This window comes from Anoplophora glabripennis, unplaced genomic scaffold (assembly GCF_000390285.2).
Source record: "Anoplophora glabripennis isolate ALB-LARVAE unplaced genomic scaffold, Agla_2.0 scaffold80, whole genome shotgun sequence".
Taxonomy (NCBI): Eukaryota; Metazoa; Arthropoda; class Insecta; order Coleoptera; family Cerambycidae; genus Anoplophora; species Anoplophora glabripennis.
The window spans coordinates 294819-318297 of record NW_019416401.1 but is presented as its reverse complement, the minus strand read 5'-3'; the positions used below and the strand labels follow the sequence as shown (position 1 = coordinate 318297).

At 33.3% G+C, this 23479-nt stretch overlaps 1 protein-coding gene across 1 annotated transcript in view; it reads left to right on the top strand.

The window, feature by feature from the left end:
* LOC108913802 (zinc finger protein chinmo) overlaps nucleotides 1–23479 on the top strand; it is a 190958-nt gene that overhangs the window by 21992 nt on the left and 145487 nt on the right. The window lies entirely within an intron of this gene.

Below are 23479 nucleotides of genomic sequence, written 5' to 3'. Positions count from 1 at the left end.
CAATTCAATAAAGTAGGAGCGAATACAATATTCTTAAAACATCGGAAACTAAGAAAACATAATGATTGGTAAAAAAAAAATTAAAAACATATAATTAAAGCACAACTGGTTTAATACCTGTAATGATTTTGAAATTTGATATTCTTGTAATAAATTTTTAAAGATCCAATTTTGTACTAAAGATTTTCATTTTTACTGTAGGTACGTTAAAAATATTTTTGCTTACCTTCCAAAATGGGAAAAATATGTTTTGTTACTTATGGATGAGATTCACATTGAACTTTGTAAACAATTATAACAATTTAGTAACCACGGCTTCCGCAATTACAATTACAAATATTTTTCCCCTTTTAAAGAAATTATGCATGATACTTTTACTAAAATAATATCACAGGTTTAGAGGAAATAGGTTACAGAGTATTTGGTGAAGTAAGTGACTTAAACGCTGTAAATGACAAGACTGTAAGTAATGTTTTATTACACAAAAAATTAAATATTGTTTATCCATATCGTACCGACGTCGACAGCAAAAGACTTCTTGTTATTTTTAACTCAGTCCATTTATTAAAATGTACTAGAAATAATTGGATTATAATTCCAAGCGGAACTAATACTAAATACCGTTTCTAAATAATGTACCAAGTTTTTTGTTTTTCTTAATTTTCCTTAATCCTTTTTTAAAATCTTACTTTATTAAATCGAACGTATTTTTATTTTGTTTTGTTTTATTTGTATTTTTTTAGTCGATTATTATTTGTGATAGAAAGTTACGAATAAAGGAAAAATGTCTATGCACTATGTTTTTCTTTTGTACTAATTTTGATCATTTCATATGACAAATAAAATAAGTTCTTAATTTTTTGCCTTTGTTCTGAATTTTTAGATGTTTTGTCCTAAAAATAATAAGTTAAAAGTTGGTAAACCTATAGCCCAGGGAGTTAAACATAAAAAGATGAAATAAGCGATCTTTTTTACGCTAGGATTATTTGTAGAAAAGTGTAGGTTTTGAGGTTAGAAAACAACTACCAGCATAACAGCGTTTTGAGATGTAGATGTATATTATGATTGCCAATATGTCGATGAAGATGTATTTTTTTTTAAAAACAGTTTCAAATAAAAGTTGCTCAAAATTACGTTCAATTCTAAACAATACAGGTATACTTGTTACAAATCGATAAACCCAACCGTTTTCGAGATACAGACATTTTATGTTTTTGAGATTCGGCGTAAATTGACGCTCTGGATAGAAGTTAGCAGCTCTTCCGACATTTAATTGACATTCACCATAAATTAAAATCGTGTCAACTTTTTCATTGTTTGTAAACATTTTTAATTTTTAGCAACCACTTGTTTGTTTATCACGCAAGAGCAAGCGTTTGACAGAAACTGATTTGTAAATAGACTTGTGACAGGCAGTTTCAGCCATTGTTTTCACAGCAATGTTGATTAAATCATGACTAATTCCAATAGAATAGGATACATTTTTTTATAATTGTTTTATAGTAACGTTTAAGAAGAGATAGAGAAAAAATTTCTGCACAAGAAATGTTCATAAAAAATGAGTACGTTCATGGAAAAAAAAGTTGATGACGTATTTTTTGTTTTATTTTCCGAATTGTGAAAAAAATGTTTTTCAATTGCAAAACGGACCTTAGCGAGTCCCGATTCACGCCATCTGAACAGATTTTAGTGCCGTTTTTCGTTTGTATGTTATGGGCCCGAGACGCGAACTTTGGGACACCCTGTACATTATATCGCTCGATCCATAATAAAGAATCTCCAATTGGTTAAAAATAAAAAATTGTACAGAAACACATTTCTTGAAAAAACTGTTTTTTGGAGGAAAACTTTGGAGGGCCTTTTTACCCACTTAAAAGGTTTATCCGCAGCGCCGGATTAAGCCTCTGTGGGGCCTGGGGCTTGAAGGGAAAGGGCCCTCGTAAGGGCAGAAAAACAGCAAAAACCAAAAAAAAAAATGTTTTATATTTAATGTAGGTATTATTAAATAACATGGTAGAATAAATTGTTCTATGTTAAAGTATTTATTTTAGCAACGAGAACAGAACACATTAAACGTAATTTATTGACAAAAATTTTATTATTACATATATTTCTTTCTGGACTTTACTTCAGCAAATTCTGAAATAATGTCATTAAAATCAAGCCATCGTAATAAATCTCGTTCAATGCTGAATCAGACAATAAAGAAAATAAAATCAGATAAGGCAGACAATCTTTCATCAGTCATCTGTATATACTTTTTATTCGCTTTAAGACAAAATGACCTTTCTGTCTCACAATTTGCTATAGGTATTGTTAACAATAATCTATATTCAATGTAAATATTTGGAAAAATTTGTTCCATATCTAATTTTACAATCCAGTTGAAAACTTTCAGTGGATTTATTAATTCATCTTCAACATTTTGAATAGACTGAATTTGAAAAAAACCTTTTCGGTTGCAGTTTCATCTGAGGAATAAATTGTTTTAATTCATCTAATAAATTGTTATCCAAATCTTCTTTATAAATGTTGACTAGTTGAGTTGGTTTACATTGCAATTCATCTTCTTCTATAAATAATAAATGTAGCAAAAAACTAAATATTTCTCGCTTCTTTTCTTTAACTCGGTGACTAGCTTGTCTATTATAATAACAGAAAAAGATTCTATGCGAAATTTATCAGATCCAGATAGAGTACTGGCTTGTACATCTCCATCTATTAATTTTTTGATAATTTTTTGTTTTATTGAATCTGAATATTCAATTTTTATACATTACCTAGTTTACCTTATTCTCGAATTCGGAGAACTTGTCTCGCAATTATTTTGCAAAATCTACCATTTTACTGGCAGAAATTAAATCTACATCGATTTTTTGCAAATATTGACTAGTTAGTTTGAAACGATTTAAAATGCAGTACCATAAAACAGCCGTATAACAATTTTCGATTTTAATAATGTTTTTTTTTTAATTTTTCTAATAGCATGTGGGGCCCCCGGAGCCTGTGCTACAACCCCCGCTAGCCCCTTGGTTAATCCGGCGCTGCCTGTATAACAGCGAAATTTCGTTGAAATCGGTGATTGACAAATAATGTCGTACCCGCACACTTTAAGATTAATATTGTATTTCGAATTTGTATTAAATTTTGGAAAATAAAAAAATCGAAATCCTGCCCCACAAACAAATCCTCGGGTCTCTATAGTCCAAGCATTATAGAGAAATGCTTACAGAAATTATTACCTGGACAAAAAAAATATGACCGTATAGAAAATTAAATTTTAAATTGAGTTTCTTGTTCTTTAAACTCGATCCAATATGGCGAACATGGTTAAAAAAAATCGCAAAGTTGAAAAAAACGGTTTTTCTAAAATAACTAAAAAAATATAGCACGGATTGAAAAATTTTAAATGAGAAAGTTGTAGGTTTTAAAAAGATCTATCGACTGATTTTTTGAAAGTATCGATTGCTTTGTTACTTTTCGAGATATATCGAAAAAACCGTTAAAAATCTTCTCTTTTCTCTTCTTCTATAACTCGTTTACATTTACGTGCCCATATTTGCTATTTACTGCAAGCATAGCCCGCGGCAAGCCAAAAAAGTACATTTTTGAAAAATTTAAAAATATTAATTATTTTTCGAGATATATCGATTTTTTGAAAAAAAGGCGCTCTCGAAAATTGGCTAGATCTTCTCAGCGGATAGCCCTACAGTAACGATTTTTGGTTTATTTTCTTCGTAAAGAGTTATATTATCATGCTGTTAAAAAATGTTGACGATTTTATTAATTTTAAGGATCAAAAAATGACTTTGAATAAGTTGCACTTTTTTGGGTATGTTTTTTTCAAATTACTATTTCAATTTTTATTTTATGAAAATGACTTTTAAAGAAAGAAAACTAAACATTTACGGGTCTATTTTGCTTCTAAGGCGAAAATGCTATAATATTCGTGTTTAGCTACCCCAGATTAAGTACAAAAAAATAATAAAAATTGAAATAGTTATTTGAAAAAAACATACCCAAAAAAAGTGCAACATTTTCAGTCATTTTTTGATCCTTAAAATTAATAAAATCGTCAACATTTTTTAACAGCATGATAATATAACTCTTTACGAAGAAAATAAACCGAAAATCGTTACTGTAGGGCTATCCGCTGAGAAGATCTAGCCAATTTTCGAGAGCGCCTTTTTTTCAAAAAATCGATATATCTCGAAAAATAATTAATATTTTTAAATTTTTCAAAAATGTACTTTTTTGGCTTGCCGCGGGCTATGCTTGCAGTAAATAGCAAATATGGGCACGTAAATGTAAACGAGTTATAGAAGAAGAGAAAAGAGAAGATTTTTAACGGTTTTTTCGATATATCTCGAAAAGTAACAAAGCAATCGATACTTTCAAAAAATCAGTCGATAGATCTTTTTAAAACCTACAACTTTCTCATTTAAAATTTTTCAATCCGTGCTATATTTTTTTAGTTATTTTAGAAAAACCGTTTTTTTCAACTTTGCGATTTTTTTAACCATGTTCGCCATATTGGATCGAGTTTAAAGAACAAGAAATTCAATTTAAAATTTAATTTTCTATACGGTCATATTTTTTTTGTTCAGGTAATAATTTCTGCAAATTTAACATTAATTCGTGACAGGACTTGGACTACTATCAGTAATCAATCGCCAAGGGCAACCCGGCACACCACTACGGACTCCGACAAATTAAAAAAGGAACACGAATAGCCGGAGAAATCATTTTCGATAAATCTCGACCTTGGGCGTCCTTAAAGTGGATCTCCGCTTTCCGTTCCATTCGCCAGACTTTCGATCCCGCCCCGGCCGTCGCCGCTGCCGCCGCCGCCGCCGTGCACCGGAAACGGGAAGACGGAGGAAGGTCGCGAGAATAAAAAGTGAAATTCGAGTTTACACGCTGAGCAACGGCCGAGTACAAAGAAAAACACCGCTCCGCTTTTGTTACGCTTCACGGGGGGAATTCGGGGGGTGGTAATTAACCTTTTACAGCGCGACATGGAACATCTTGAAAGGCGTTTCTTTAAACACGCTTTTTTTCCACTTTCCCCGTCTTTATGATGAGTTAATAAAAGATTCCGTGTAGCTTGATTTAGTCTCGGGACGGGCAGACTGTTTGGCTGCTCCAACGGCTCGTTAAGAAAAGTTTTCCAGGTACGTAAGGTCCTCGTTATCGATGGGACTTTAGTGTAACGTACGTTCATAGATTTAAGAGAGACGCCAAGTCGTCATAAAACAACCAGGGAGTCTAAACAAGTCTGCAATGAATTGTATCTCAAGAATTTATATTTACCAATGTATTGAAAGGAAATTCTGAACTAGGAAATTGCGTTTAAAAAACAACATTTTTCTTACCACGTTTTACAAATTCAAATTCAAGCAACTTCAAAAACTTTTTATGAAGAATCTTATTAAATTAAGTCAAACAATGAACATTATTCGGTACCAGAAACCCAAAGCGATCGTACACTGCTCCAAATATTTTGCAAACGAATGTTCGCGGACAAACTAGTTAAAACAACTACACTATGACCAGCTAGACTTTCCACTTAAGCTTGAATTTGCATTTCAAACCTACCATCATATACGGACTAGCAAAATTAAGTCAAGGACGACTGAGAGAAGAAATTTTAATTAAATACCTTCTTATCTTCTGTCAACATAATAATTATGTTCTCTTATGCATAAATACACTACACAAGGTACAAGGAGACACAAAAACAGACAGGTTCTGAATACAATGACATTATACTCTACAGGGTGTTAAAAAAAAAGTGTAAAATATTTCAGGAGGTAATAGTATGAACCAAAATAAGCAGAAAAGTCTTCATAAACATGTGTCCGCAAAGTAACGGTTGCGGAGATATGGACAACTATTCGTTTTTCAAACATTTTATTTTATTAGGAATAAACCGACAAAGGAAGCTTTTAACAAACAAAAAACAAAGTTACAGAAGATGTTCAAAGTGCCCTCCGTCCATTTCCAAGCAGGCACGACATCTTCGTCTCAACGATATTCGAACTCTTTCGAAAACACCCTCCTTGGTTTGGATTTCTTGACACTTTTGATTAATCCGTAGCTGCAGCTCTTCCAGGCTATTTACAGGAGTACCATACACTAATGTCTTCAAATATCCCCAAACAAAGAAATCTAGAGGGTTCAGATCAGGCGATCTTGGAGGCCATAAAACAGGTCCGGCCCTTCCTACCCATCTATGTGGAAAAGTTTGGTGTAAATGCTCTCTAACGGCCATGGAAAAATGAGCTGGAGCACCATCATGCTGGAACCACATTTGTTGCCTCTGATTCAAAGGAATGTCTTCCAAAAACTCATACAGTGTGTTCTGCAGAAAGTTGAGGTAAGCAGCGCCTGTTAATCGGTTTGGTAAAACAACAGGACCTAGAAACCTGTCACCTACAATACCCATCCAAATGTTTAATGAAAAACGTGCCTGATGTCCAGATTCTATTAGAGCATGAGGATTTTCGTCGGCCCAAATATGCGTATTGTGAAAATTAAACACTCCATTTCTTGTGAACCCGGCCTCATCAGTAAAAAGAATGTTTGCAAGAAAACGAGGGTCTTCAGCATCATGACGTAGAAACCAGCGGCAAAAAACCAAACGTGCTTGATGATCATTTATTGGATTTAAGGCCTGTACTCGTTGCACATGGTATGGATAAAGCAGTTGCTCGTGAAGGATTCTCCAAACAAGAGGACCACTAATTCCTACCTCGGCTGATATTCTCCGCACACTCGTACCTGGATTCTGCTCTACCAGTGCTAGAATTTCTTCTTCTGCTCTAGGAGTGGATACCGACCTTGGTCTTCCGGATAAATGGCACTGTTTGCTCAAGGAACCGGTATCACGCAATCTTTGGTGAATTCTTCCAAACATGCGTTGTGAAGGAATCTGGCGATTTGGATAAGCGTCAACATAAAGACGTCGCGCTTCGGTGGCGTTCCCATTAGCACGACCATACATGAAATGCATGTCTGTTAATTCTGCGTTAGAGTAACCAGCCATAGCGAAAGAAAACTTGTGCACTGAGAACAACTGTCAAATACGTACTGTTTATTTCACTAAACATCAACCAACTATTATAAGAAAATACACAACGTTTTTGCAAAATAAAAAAGGGGCTAAAAAACAAAATATTCCACATCTCCGCAACCGTTACTTTGCGGACCCATGTTCATTGAGACTTTTCTGCTTATTTTGGTTCATACTATTACCTCCTTAAATATTTTACACTCTTTTTTTAACACCCTGTATACGAGTACAGTAGGTTATTTATTGAAATAAGCTCGACAGTGCAAAATATGAGCAATAATCAATGACATGATTCAGGTATACTTTCGGTGTAATAAAAATCGTGGTGTAGGAGTCCGTCTTTACAGAGAACTATTTCTTCACAGAGAAGTTTCAGAACCACGTAGATTTATAAGACTTGAAGAAAATTTGAGAAACTATGGTGCTTTTAAGAAACCAAAGCGAGAAGAACGACAATTTAATGAAAACATCGAGTTCAATGTTCTTNTGTAGGAGTCCGTCTTTACAGAGAACTATTTCTTCACAGAGAAGTTTCAGAACCACGTAGATTTATAAGACTTGAAGAAAATTTGAGAAACTATGGTGCTTTTAAGAAACCAAAGCGAGAAGAACGACAATTTAATGAAAACATCGAGTTCAATGTTCTTAACGTTGAAGAAACCCCAAGAACTTCCATTCGGGAAATTTCTAATAATAATAGAGCATCAAAGACAACTGTACATGCAGTATTGAAAAATCACAAATTCAAGCCATACATTCTTCAAAAAGTACAGGCAGTAGAGGACGGCCACAATTTGTTTCTTTAGTTGTTTTGTGGTTGTTGTTCTTCGTTTAGTGTGTTTTGTGTTTAATTAATGTTATTTCGCGTTGAACTTTGTAACGAGCGTTCAAATAAAAACGTGGTCAAGTTGGTTCTGAAAATTTGGACGTAGGGCGTAGCGTATAGCAAATGAACTTAAACGTCATCTGTCAAAGCGCTATATCGCCGCTATCAATTTGAATATTTTCGTTTTAAAAAGCGTTTAAAATGGTGTTTTCTCAAGAACAAAAAGTGTTTATCATAGAGTCCTACTTTAGAAATGGACGCAAGATTGATGGAATATGGAAGTATTCTATTGAGGAATGTTTCATAGAAATTCAAAATCAATTTCCCGGCGTTGTTGAGTACAAAATTTTTCAAAGTGCAGTTCAGCGTTGTGTTAATGTTAGTTATAGACAAGATTCGTGAAATTAACAATATCCCGAGCATCTTAGAAAATGTCTTTAATTCTTTGAGGAACAGGTGTGAAAAGTGCTTGGAACAAGGAGGGGGACACTTTCAGCAGCTGCTTTAATTTATTGTTATAACGAGGAGGGGACACTTTCCGCAGCTCCTTTAATTGTTTCTTATTGTTATCACGATTATTCTTTAAAATAAAGTTATATAGTCATTAACGTTATTGAAACTGACAGCTGCTATACAGCTCGTTGAGAAATGAGGTTGGTCGCTATAAGCTACTCCCTACGTCCAATGTGTCAGAGCCAACTTCGACCACGTTTTTATTTGAACGCTCGTTACAATGGTTAATGTATTTAATTAAATTGTTTTTCATTTAATTGATATTCATTGTATTGTTTCTTTTCTGTTAACTACAAAATTCTCTGAGTTTTATTTGATTTGCTGTATTATTTTTTGTTTTCCATGGCACAGATGATGACTAATATTTTGTCGTCTTTTCTGTAATAAATGCTTTACAAAAGTAAAGTCCATATACATCGTTGGATTCAGAAGATAATTCTGCACAATAATAAATAACAAAAAACAATATTGCCATTTGAAAAAAAAGGTGACTATCGCTTTTCAAAAAAAAAATTAGTAAATGAACTCTAATAGGCTCGCTTTATAATGTATTTAGAGCCATTTCATTTAATTTTTCGTTTTCTAAAATCAGACCATAAATAACGGAGTTATGGCTTGCGGCTTTTTTTAGGAGACGGCCTGTGTGAAATTATTATTTTCCTTTTTTGTTTTCATTGATAAAAATGATATTTCTAAATATAGGGTTCTTCACGTTGAAGGTAATGCACTTTATGCTCTTCAAATGTTCCGAAAAGCAAGTGAAAGCTTCCAGAACAAAGAAAGATATAAGAAATTTTTGAAACGCTTGGATCTGTAAACATTTTTATAAAATGTCCATTATCTCGAAAACGGTTAAATATAGGTACGGGGAAGCTTTAACATATTCGAGTTATTTTTAATTTATCTTGTCGATAACGCAATCATATACCGGGTGTTCTATTTAAAATAAAGAAGTTGACTGTATAACCGAAAGTGCTACGCTGGTGGCATTATTTTCATTGAAGAGAGCATATCATTCTGATAACTCCCATAAACAAAATTTCACAGTCATCTTTGGTTTCTCTGAAAAAAGAAATATCTTGTATTCTTGCCGTTCTACCGTCACCCTTGTCAAATAATTACATAAAAAATCTTTTAATAAAATTATACTAAAATTTTTTAGATTTTCTGGCAACACTGTATATTAACCGCGACGTGCCCGGTCAGCGAGCTTGCACGCCAGCTGGACGGCCGGTTTTTTCCTGCTATTCCTGCGGGCTAACCCGGCGCGCTAGAACAATGGGAGCGCGAATTATTCTAATGAAGATTTAATCCCTATTATGAACGCAGAAGTTGTAGTTCATTTATTTTCATTACGTCAAAAACGTGTCGGGGTTCACACGCCGCCCTCTCGCACATACGCTGCCGCAGATATACGGCCCAGGTATGGTATAAATAAAATTACGTGGAGTCCGTGATTCGGGGCCTATGCGTGTTACGTCCCCACGTACCTTGCGATGCCTTGGGAAGGGCGGTAAATCCGTCGGACGGGGCGAGTTCGTGCAAAAATTATTTCTTATATTCATAGTGACACTTAATATTTTAAATAAATATCGTATTGCAACGTTGTAAAGTTATAAACAAATAAAAATTGAGAAAAGTATGGCTACGTACAGACTAGTCACTGGTTTTCTTTTTCCAAGCTTCTATTTTGTGGTTTTTATCGAAATCTTCGTAACCTGTAATCATCAGTAGAGCTTATGAGCGTACTGAGTACTGGCTAGGTTTCCGCCATGGTTGTTAAACTGCAAAGTACCAGAGTAGACGTTCAATCACATCCCATGGTGACTCCGCTGTGGCCCTACAGCACTTTTCGCCTGAGGATGTCAAAACTATCGACCTGATTTTTCACCACATATTTAGGATGTTAAGTGCTCTTGAAATATGTAAAAAGTTATATTCCCAGTTTCTAATACAAAGTAGGTCTTCATAAACATGCCGCTTTCGCGGACTGCTTGAGGACTGCGCAATCACTCAGTATAACTCATCATTACGTCACCGCGCGGATCAACGCAAATGCGGATATTTCCACAAAGACGCCGCCGGAGAAGACGAAGATTTATGAAATGCCTTTGTGCCGCTTCCCCGTCGCGAATCCTATCAATTATCTTCGAGGAGGCTCTCGAAAAATCCGGATCGGGAAACAAATCTGGCTCGCGGTTCGATCGGGCGCGCTCCCATAAAAATACACCGATCTTAATGCGGCGCGATTAGGGACGTCAATCGGGGGTTTTCGGATGTCCCGCGACGAAGCGTCTTCCTTTTCCTCGCTCGCTCCCAGGTGGCCTTTGCATAATTAACGCAAACATCGAAAAATCCCCGTTACGCCCGCCTAATGAGAGGCCCGCTGTATACGCTTTGCGAAAACAAAACAGACCTAGAAAAACTTAAAGGGAGAGATGTTCATCTCGGAAGGTCTGGTGAGTAACTATTATTGTCCCATATCTTCGCATATTTACTCTGCAAAATTGTTATGATTTACTCATATGTTTAAATGTAGAATAAGTTTTGCAGCGACATAAGATAAAATCGTTCACTGAAACGTATTAAACTCAAAATAAATATGTAATTTATAAGTTAAATAGTTGAGAAAATGCATTCATGTAATATAATTGTGTATAAACTTTAAAAGTTTTCTATGAATTGGTAAACCTAAAAACATTTCAATCATTAAGCTGCATAAACAGGAATGGACTGTTAAAAAAATGGAAAAAGGTTCATTTTGAAGACAATGAATAAATGTACAGGCAGAAAATCAAGCTGTATAGCACAATTGAGTCAAAATTCTCAAAATTAAGTAAAATTTGTTGAAAGTTTAAAAGTTAACGTAGAGAGAGGTTAAAGGTATAAAAATACTCAGAAAAATTAATAGAATCTAAATATATAAAGATCATGCTAATTAGAACATGCATAAAGTCAGTATTTTAAAATAAAAAAAAATTCTCAAAAGTTTAGTTTGACATCTCTATGGCAACGAGTCATTTGTTTTTAGTTCAATAAAAGTAAAAATCGAAGTAGCCAGCAAGCAAGAAACATAGTTAATTTTTTACCTTAAATAACAAAAGCATATCAGTAAAAATCAACAAGTTAGTAAAGTGAAGTGGCAGCAGCACAGTTTCTGGAAATTCACATACGAGTTTCAAGACGACCAGGCAGCGATCCCTATGAACTGCAGGTAGCAGAGGAATGCATCATATTTCCAGAATTCGACTATGAAACCAGCGTAACAACAAACAGAATTGTGAGTTGTCTAACTATAAATTTGGCCAAATTAAACACATAAATTTCAAAACAATCGCATATGTATACAAAATAAAATCAAATTTCACTTCTAAAAGTTTAATATGTCGACATAAAATTTTCAAATCATAACATTGCATATATAGATAAAAGGGGGAAATTTAGTGTAATTATTATTAACTTATGTTCTGTAGAAGCTTGTCAATTATTTGAAAAGTTGTAATTATGTCCAGATTTGTAAACATTGAATATATGTTTCATTTTAAAATAAATTTTGACATCAGACAAGACAGAAATAAAGAAAACCACACCCTGTAGTTGAGTCAGCTATATGCAGAATATATAATTACAAAATATTAAAAATTTATGGCGCCCAAATAAATAAAATCATAAATTAAAATTCAACCACAATTTTCATTCATTCAAAACAATAAAACAAAACATAACATTATATTTACATACAAAAAATCGCTCGACTTTCCACTTCCAACCACCAACCTGCCATACGAGTCAAAAACCACCACATGCACATAAAGAGCAGAGTAATTCGAAAATTCACTCAACTTTCGACTATCAAAACTAGAACTTAGAAGCTACCGAAGAGTGAAAACAAATCGCCACACTTTCCAAGTATTAGATCAACCAGCCCATAAACACCAGAAATCGGTACTACATACTTATTTTTTAATTCAGTGCTCATTACATTCTGCAAAAGTATCAAACTGGGCTATTTTTCTCTATATTTAGTACTTAAACATAAATGTTATCTTCTTCTGGAAAATATCAGGTTTTACTCGAAATTTTGTTGCCATTCCCATGTATTGTTAAAGCAGTCTAAACACACACCCTGTATTAAACCTTGTTTATAAATGGGCATAGTACATAATTACGACTATTATTAATTAATCAGTTCTTAGTTGACTTTTATTCGCCATTCACGTTTATTTCATAGTTTTCATACTTTATTACAGTTTAAGACAAATAATAAGTATTTAATTCATACTTCTATTGATTGATATTGATTTAAATTCCTGTAAATATGCTTTAACTGAAAAAAAAAGAATGGCATTTGATTTATTACCGCAGTTTATTCAAGGTCATATTTTTTGATATGTGAATACCTCTGGCATCTATTAAACAATTCAGAAACTTAAGAACTGATTGTCAAAAATTCCATAAAACCTGACAAGTTATAACATAAAAATAAATTTAACGTCTAATACACTTCCGGGACATTTTATTATTTTTTAACTAACCCAAACGGGATTTCAACTCGAGATAACAACCCGGCGCAAAATTGTCCGCGTCATATCGGGCCGCTCCGGCCCTGGACCGGAATAAGGGACCATCGCGGGCGAAAATCGGAGCGTTTTTTGATTTCGACGTCTGACGGTACCGCGGGCGCACTTGATTGAAAATCGATATCCCCGTTTAAAATCCCCTTTTTCGTGTGTGATACGTGTCCGATTTTTAAAAGGGCCCTCCTCCCCGGCCGCTCCGGGCGGCCATTTACATTCGCCCCGCGGTTAATGAATAAAAATGAATAAACGGGACCGGTGTTTTTGCCGCGTAACGGCGGGGGCGGGGGGGGGGACGGCGGACAGGTGGGTCAATATTATTAGCGTCACTCTCAAGGATGGCGATTTGTATATTTTATGCGATTGTTTTTGAGCTATTTACTCTATTATGATCGATATCTTTGGGGTTCAAGGTCACCCAGCCAGGCTAAAAACCTGTATTTCGGTTTGTGCTTGATTTGAAATATAACAAGGATTATGACATGCAAAACAAACTTTTTATTTTGAAAAAAAAATCGGAATATTTAGTTAATAATAATTATTTAGATATTTAGTAGTAGAAGTAATTTTAAAAATATGGTATGTTTAATAATTAGTCATTGCGATTTTAATAGCGTATATTATACAGGGTTATCCAAAAGTCCCGGTACGGCAGAAAAACTTTCGAAGAAAGCATTTTGGAAAAAATGTTTCAGACAAACCTGGCTATCTGATGGTGATCTTGGATTTGACCTTGACTTTGACCTTCAAGGTCATTTGGAGGTCAAGTAAGTGTTTTAAATGGAAACCCCTATTTTTCATTGCGGATTTGAAAAGGGCAGGAAATTTTACGTCCAAAAATGGTCTTGACCATGATTTTGACAATGACCTTGCTCTTTCCAAATCCGCAATAAAAAATAGGGGTTCCCATTTAAAAAACATAACTTGAACTTCAAATGACCTTGAAGATCAAAGTCAAGGTCAAATACAAGATCACCATCAGATAGCCAGCGAGAAATCGTTACACTTTTGTCTGAAACATTTCTTCCCAAAATGCATTCTTCGAAAGTTCTGCCGTACCGGAACTTTTGGAAGTCGACCCACATTTGACCTTGAAAGTCATTATCAAAATCATGGTCAAGACCATTTTTGGACGTAGAATTTCCTGCTCTTTCCAAATCCGCAATAAAAAATAGGGGTTCGCATTTAAAAAACTTGACTTGAACTTCAAATGACCTTGAAGGGCAAAGTCAAGGACAAATCCAAGGTCACCATCAGATAGCCAAGAAATATAAAGAATTAAAATAGCAAAAAAAAAATTTATTAAAAAAAAGATCCCACTCTAGAACCTGCGTATATTGAAAGACAATTTTTTAAGAATTTTTTAAGAAAATAAAAACGCCACTCTTTCGAAAAGCACTTTTTTGGTTTAAAAATAAAAAATCACCTCAACAACCTTCTATATTGTATTTTTTTTATAATACTGCATCTCAAAACGAACAAAATTAAAAAAAATTATGATATCTTTAGTTTTTGCCAAGTTAAAGGTATTTGAAAATTTTTTACCCAAAATATTCAAATGCGCAATTTCTTGAGAGGTTGATATATAAATTTAAAAAAATTCATGAAAGCTAATTTAAATGCAAATGTTGCTGGTTTTCAAAGATACAGAGCGTTCGTTGTTTAAATTTTATTTTGAAATTTCGAAACTGTCGAAGTATGAACAAAAAAATTGGCACTATTATGTTTTTCAACATGACAAATAAGAATTTTTAACTAATTTTGGCGTTGCTTGTATAGGGTGTCAGTTATGCCCTATTCCTGTGATAAATTATCTTTTTTTGGCAAACAATGATCGATAACTCCGCCACTGGTAAGTTTCTAAAGCTGGTAATTTTTTATTTCATACCTACCATCGTACTAAATATGCACACCGAATTTGGTTAAATTATCTCAAGCGGTTTAGAAATAAGAAATTAAAAACTGTTTTTTTTTTAATTTTTGACACACTGTAGCTGGACAATGGCTGCCCTAAGACCCCACATTTATATAACAAAAAACCCTTATTTTTAGCCACAGAATACACCCCTGGATTTTTTTACCTTTGCTTAAGAAACACCCTGTATTTTGTTGAACGTTAAAATATCCGGCAATAAGTACGGACCTGTACTAATACTAGCGCCCCTAGTAGTCCGCTTCAGATTAAACGCAGTTGTATTAAGAGTTGCCTAATCTTCAGGACATTCAAATGAGTGTTTGACATTTTATTCTAGCCAGATAAAATTATTGATCCAAAGTAAATATTTTCAACTTTTAGAAAAAACCGTCGACCTTGAATTTTTACAGACGATGCAAACAAAATAACACTTTTTGCTCTCTTATCAGTGCATGATATTAAAATGCTTGATAAAAATTTTTATTTCGTGTAGTGAACGAAATTTATTTATTATTGTATTGTTATTAGGAACTATCAGGGACGTGCATTGCGTATTTCTTAGGGGGTCCAACCAGATCTATTATTAAAAAATAAAAATAAAACAAATTTACTAGATATTCTAAGCAAAATTAAGTTGCATATTGTTGTTCTGCATGATCTCATCTAAGCGTAAGAATTCGTTTTATTTATATTCATTGAGTAAATGTTTTTTTATTTGTTGGAATATAAAAACACCAGAACAAATAAATTACTTATTTGAGAGCTTTTTATTCAAGGATAACCGAATACAAATAGTGATAATTAAATAAACATTAGAAATGTTATAGCAGCCTTGACAGTCATAAATTTTGTACCTTTTTTAAACGGAATTTTTTAATCGTTTCAAATTTTCTGTAAATATCACGGTACTCTATTATGGAGACACCACGACGTTAATTATAATTTCTCTACAATTTTTGTCGCATTGGCAACATGCCCTTTTTATTCCTGAAAGTTTCACTGCAGATTTATAAATATTCCGCGACTGTTTCGTTCTGTCGTTCGCGATTTCCTATAGTTTTCTCCTCCTCGTGCCTGATAACGGGTCACATTCTCTGTCGCCTAACGCGAACTTTTTTCCCATAAATCTCGGAAGTTTCTCACCCGTTGCCAACAAATGATACGAAGAAAAGCAAACACTGCATTGCGCGGTCTACGTTTCCGTTTGTGGATGCAAACAGAGCAGATAAGAGGAAGTTTTCGGTTATTGGTAATCGGGAATATGTGCCGAATCCGCTAAGAAGGGATTTGTTTGTTTAAGGATCAAACATTTTATTTTACGTACTTTTCTCTCGTTGAAGCAGAGCGACTGCAATTCGAATTTAACGAATAAAACAATAAAAGCACCCATAATATAATAGCACCAATAATAGTCCAGGCGAAAATAAGGTAAAAGCACGTAAAAGCTGCCAATTTTTCTCGGATAGCATGGATTTTCCTGAAAATTTGCATACAAGCTCATCTGACCCCTCACTTCAAAAGTTATATTGTTTAGATGTGTGCTTTTTTCTATTTAAGGGTGAAAACTACCCTTGTACGAAAAAAATGCGAAAATCGCAAATTTACGTATTTTAAAGATTCAATTCATGTTCAAATATGTTGAACAAAGTTCCTGTCATGTTTTTTAATATAATTTATGAAATTTAATTACTTTTCAACCCTTAAAAATTCTTAAAATCTGTCGTCATAGCCAAAAAATAGAAAAAAAAAAGTTTTTAACAGTTTAAAATATTATTTCGGTGCATTCACATTGTATTGCATTTCTTTTGTTATTCATTAGAAAGCTTACGACTCATTACAAAGTTGCAACCCTTAAAAACCATCCCTTATAATAAAATAAACAAAAATATACTAACTACTAAAAAAAATATACTAAAAATTATACAGGGTGTCTCGCTTAAAAGTGGAACAAGCCTGTAACTCGTCTACCGTTCGGCCGATTTGAGTAAACTTTTTTTTGTTGGACACAGCTTCAAAAAATCTAGCTCGTACATACGTCGAGTTCCTTGAAATTCGAAACCGTGGCCGACTACGATGCAATTTATATAGATAAAAATCGGAAAGTCATATTAGGGATTTTTTTATCCGAAACATTTCCACGAATTCTTGATCAGGACCCCAGAAAACCCTACCAACCAAATTTTCGTTGCCACAGTATACAGGGTGCTCGGGATAATTTGGGTGTCTCGCTTAAAAGTGGAACAAGCCTGTAGCTTGTCTACCGTTGTGTGTATAATATTTTTCTCATAAAATTTCCGTTGTTTAGGACGTTACCTTGAAGCCATAAACATTACTTGATATCCTCCTTCACCTAAGTATGGGATATCTTTGACTTAAATAGTGTCATTTTATGTTTCTTTAAACATCTCGAAAATTTACTTTCATCAACTTTCAATGGGCGTTTGCTCTTATAATGGTTATCTCGAGATTGCTTTATTTCTGATCCTATTTTTGGTTTCTTTTGCCTTGGAAAATTATCCTGTTTATTTCTTTCTGCATAATAATAATTTAGGGCATTTTTAAAGTATTTTTAAGAACCCCTTTTTTTGAAAAATAGTTAGAAAGCAAACGCAGGACAATATTAGTTACTTTTACGTTTTAATTTTTAATGGACATGCATCCATATGTATTCTTCTCAAAATATGAGTAGGTCTTGGAAATAATCGAATACTACCTTACGTACAAATGTCAAATATTTGACAATTAGTAGCGTGACTTGAAAAACTAGCATTGTTATATTGTTGATTTGTTGATTTGAAATGGCTGAACAGCAACTAACTTTAGTTGAAAAAGTTTCAATAATTAAACTCGTGGGTACAGGTGAACGTACATTGCGACAAGTCGCGCAAGAATTTAACCATATTAACCCCGGACGCAATATAAGCCATTCTACAGTATCCCGAATCAAGCAAATATTCGAAGAAACAGGATCAGTTTCTAGGAAGAAAGAAATAAACAATAGAATTAGAAATAACGGATATGAAGACATTTTAAGACATTTTCGTGAAAATCCCGAGTCAAGTATCAGAAGGGCTAGCGCCTATTTGAACGTTAATAAAAGCAAAATTTGGAGATGTTTGAGGAAAAATAAAATAATACCATTTAAACCAAAACTACTGCATACACTGGAGGAGGGAGATACCCAACGACGCATGGAGTACTGTTTGTGGCTTCAAGGTAACGTATTAAACGACCGAAATTTTATTAGAAAAATATTATACACAGATGAAGCCACATTCACAACCAACGGAACCGTATCTGCAAATAACTCAAGATTTTGGGCGCACGAAAATCCGCATTGGGTTATAAACTGTAAAAGACAGTATTCCCACAAAGTCAACGTGTGGTGCGGAATTATTGATGAAACTATAATTGGGCCGTATTTTTTTCACGAAAATTTAAATGGAAATTCATTTTTACAATTTCTTCAGAATGACTTATGGGAGGAGTTGCATACTTTGCCTCTACACCAAAGACTAAATATGTACATTCAATTAGACGGCGCCCCTATACACAATACAATAGTCGTGAGAAATTGGCTCGACGAACAGTTTCCAAATAGGTGGATAGGACGTAATAGTCCTGTAATTAGGTGGCCACCTCGGTCGCCCGACCTAACCCCCTTAGATTTTTTTCTCTGGGGCGTTTTAAAAGAGAAGGTATATAAAAATCGCCCCACTACTTTAATCGAACTTATAAATGCGATTAGAACCGCTTGTCGTACTATTAGTAGGCAGCAATTGAGAAATGTTGTCGAAAACAACAGAAAAAGAATAGAAAAGTGCATTCTATCAGAGGGTAACCTTATAGAAGCAACAATTTAAATAATTTTACTTTAACGCACACTCAATTAAAACTTTATTTTAAATATTTGGTATACACTGTCTTCAGGATAAGGATATCCAACATGAGCATATTGTAAAAGGTCATATTTGGTTAAATGGGAATAAGTTACGTAGTTAAGGGGTACACAAAATGGCATTTCAAATTTGTCAATATTATTTTTGGTTCTTTAGTTATTTAAAAAAGGCGAATTTTTGGATTTTTGATTTGCTTTTTCTTGCTAGTTTAATGTATAATTTATTTATGAGTTTTTTAAAAATTCAAAGATGGTTTTTATTGTCTTTTATTTCAGGTCTATTCAGCGTAACACTGTAAACCTCACGTAAAGGGTTGATTTACGAATATATTAATGTTGAAATGTCATAATCAATCTGACCACGTATACTGTGTTAGCCTTCTCAAAATAATAATATTGTACCTACAACTTGAGTCACTGGTGCTTCATACATAAACGTAAACTTTCATAAATGGGAGATAGAGCTGTGGCACAAACCATTTGGAATATATCAAAATTAGACAAATAATTTTCAAAAGTAACATTCTTTCTTAATCTCAAATTGTAGTTTTTATTTCATTACCTTTAGGAAAATTACACAAATTATCCCGGGCACCCTGTATACTGTGGCAACGAAAATTTGGTTGGTAGGGTTTTCTGGGGTCCTGATCAAGAATTCGTGGAAATTTTTCGGATAAAAAAATCCCTAATATGACTTTCCGATTTTTAGCCATATAAATTGCATCGTAGTCGGCCACGGTTTCGAATTTCAAGAAACGCGACGTATGTACGAGCTAAATTTTTTGAAGCTGTGTCCAACAAAAAAAAGTTTACTCAAATCGGCCGAACGGTAGACGAGTTACAGGCTTGTTCCACTTTTAAGCGAGACACCCTGTATGTGTGTGATGATATAATAAATTTTTTTTAATTTTATTGAATTCGAGGCCTCGGCCAATTTCCGAATGTACACATACATACAGGGTGTTTCAGTTCGAGTGAATCAAACTTTAACCACAAATAAAACTCAATAAATAATTTAGAATTGCCTTATAAAGCAAGTGTCTAGTCTCACCGTTTTCACTGTACAGGGCCGTATTGGTCGGTGGTTAAAATCATATTATTTATGAATTCTTTGCTATGCTTATAACAAATTGATTCATATTTGTTGTATGTTAACATTTACACATGTGCATAATTTACTGTAAAATTTACAAATTTTTGTAGGTCAGTGGCGTAGGAATGGGTAGTAAAGCGAGATTTTTTTACCCCAACTTCTACGCCAATGACCTAATAATCATTTCGTGGATTCATTTTTAGATTCCGTGGACAATTTTACATAAAAAAGGTATACTTGTTGAAAATCGATATAGGGTATCGTTTTACCGAAAATCTCAGTTGAATGATAAGAAAATCTTGAATATTCATCATTTTTTTTACAAATACTAACTAATATATCAAATCTTAAGAATAAAATGACAGTTCCTGATGGCAAAAAGGTCTATTATTGCTTAGCTGTTTATTCATGGTAATCATTGTGTACGGTATCGTAGTGGACGCCACAGCTCAAATTTAGAATTAATATGTAGGTGTAATTTTAAAAAATATATATGTCTGTTTGAAACAAAGGGACCGTTGAATGAACAAGGATACCTATAATTGCTTCAGAATGACACAAATGAAATTTTAGAGAAGGTGCCATTGAACATGCTGTCCACCGCACTGCAGCGCAACAAAAAAAAATGAGCTCATAGAAGGAATTCACCACATTACGAATGCAATAATAATACCTATACAATGGATTATATTTAAAATTTACTAGTCGTTTTGCCGATGTAGAGACATTATTTAATATTGTTTTGAATTCTTAGGTAATACGTGACATTATAATAATATTAATGTAAATTTTGTTTCCTATTCTTAAGAAACTCTTATTAGAAGAACGGTCTCCCATTCAACTGCAATTTTCGGTAAAACGATACACTATACCGATATTCAACAGGTATACCTTTTTTATGTAGAATTGTCCACAAAATCTAAAAATGAATCCTAAATGATTAGGTCATTGGCGTAGAAGTTAGGGTAAAAAAATCCAGCTTTATTACCCATTCCAACGCCACTGTCCTACAAAAATTTGTAAATTTTACAGTAAATTATGCACATGTATAAATATTAACACCACGCCAAATTTGAATCAATTCGTTATAAGCATACCAAAGATTTAGTAATTAATATGATTTTAAAAACCGACCAATACGGTCCTGTACAGTTAAAACGGTGAGACTTAGACCCTTGGTTTATAAGGCAATCCTGAATTATTTATTGAGTTCTATTTGTGGTTAAAGTTTGATTCACTGGAACTGAAACACCCTGTATACATGTGAACTCGGATACGTGTGTATATTATTAAAATACTTACTCAAATCAGTTCACAAGTGCTCCAAAATACACAAAGATGATGGTAATTTACCCGCTCCGAAAATTTTACCGAAAAAATGCGATTATTTTTTTACCATAAATTTTGTAATTTTAGTTATAAATTAATTAATTATAAATTTACTCAAAAATTTTTGATTTTAAATTTTATTTTTAAAATTTAAAGCACTTTAAGTTCTGTGATTTGCAGTTTTTTGAGCCCTTTGTTTTTTAGATTTGTAAGCTAAAAGGGCTCAGAAAAGGCAGTCTTGGAGCTTAGTTTTGAACTTCTAATTCAAGTCAAATTTTGTCTTACAAAAATTAAAAAAAAGCAAATTGTTCAGTAAGAAAAAACCTACAATTTCTTATTCAATAATTTTTTTATAACTGTTAGTTTTTTAAATATTTTGAAAAAAGGCGATTTTTTTAAAAATTGAAAAAGTTTAGTAAAAAGTAAATGAAATATTTATTTTAAGTTTAGGCTTCTAAAATCGTTCAAATTCCCAGAATCTACTGTTAACTCATAAATAAAGTAAATTGCAGAAGGAATACGTTTATTATTTTTTCGTCGTCATTAATTTTAATACCGATTTTTTTCCCTCAAAACAATCATTTTATTTTGATTGTAACTTCATTAGTTTTCATGCTAATGACTTTTACCACCACTCAATTTAAAAGTATTTTCAGGAATTTTAATAAGTGTTATATATGTTTTTCTCGAAAAATTTTTAATTTTTCCGCTACAGGACGTTGAATGTTTCGATTATAGCTATCTTCGAAATTGACTCCAACTTGTAGGAGTCATAACTCGGGTTCTATACCACCAATAAAAATTTAAAAAAGCAATCTCTTTACTATTTAAGTACCTTCATTTTTGTTTATGGTTATTTTTTTTATAAAATTTGTAGTTTTTAAGATATTCGCGAAAAATTTCTCAAAAACATACATTTTTGGACTAAAAACGAACATGTTTAGGCGCAAATAACTCAAAAAGTATTGACGGTACAAAAAATTCTTATAGAGGATTTTTTGCTTAGAAAACGTCCCTCTATCGAATTGTGAGGTTATTTTTAATAAAAAAATCCCCACCCTCCAGAAGGGGTGACATCCACCTCTAGGGTAAAAGCACACACCGGCACTATATAACTTTTGTTTCTTGGGCTATTCCCTAGCTACAGTTCAAATTTCACGTCAATCCATTCCATCCGAAAAAATTGGTAGCCAAAATGCTTCAGTGACTGGACTATAACTAAGAAATAATAACATGCAAATAATAACTTGTGACTTTTTTTGTATAAAATAATATAGTACATATTTCAAACGGATTCCGAATAAAAAATCCAAACCGTTATACAATAGCTCGTATAAATTTTCACTAGAAGCAGACGGTAATAAATTCTGAAAAAGGCAATTACCAATCAGGCAATTTGTTATATTTATCGCAGCTCGCTTTAATTCCCACAAATTCGTGAACTTGTGACGAAAACAACTAAGAAATACTCGTTTATAATTTAAGATAAACTCAGTACAAACCAAAAATTCACGCGAATATCTTTTTGGTCTTCGATCTCGGAACAAAAATTAGTTTCGATTATATGAACGTTTTATAATGCATTGCTTCAATTTCGTCTATCCTCCCGGGCTGGGATTTTGTGATGCTCCTGGTGTTCAAAACACCCTTCGGAAACGTGCCATGGATTAACAAACCACCCTACACTTCTGTGAAAGATTTTACACTTTTCCGAAGGCTTCAAAATGTGTTACATAGAATTTTTCGTCGGAAAAGGACCATTTCAACAATATTTATGTAGATATAATTTTCCACAGTGTCTGAAGGTATAGCTGTCTATTTCTAGGAATAGAAATATTAATATTCGATGCCCTCTTCTTCACTTTTATTCTTGTAGTTAAAATAATAATTGGAAACAAAGATAGCATCTAATCTAATCTAATTTCTCATTCAAAATCCTACAAATTTTATCTAAAACATTTTTGTCAGTTTTTCAGAGAAAAACGAGTTTTACCTCCAAATAACTCGCAAGGAAATACATAAATAATTTTCTGATACCGTAATCGGATGCATAATTTGGCGCTTTATCGATTGCTTTAAAAATAATAGATTGTTCGTTTTAATATTTTCAAGTTGACCTTTGTTTGACCTTGGAACTTCAAGTCAAGGTCAAATATCTTGTACTTTTACGTTATTCTAAGGGTAGTAAGGTAATTCAAATACATATACAAAAAAATATGCTAAATATAGTAAATATAAGATTCTTTACTGATA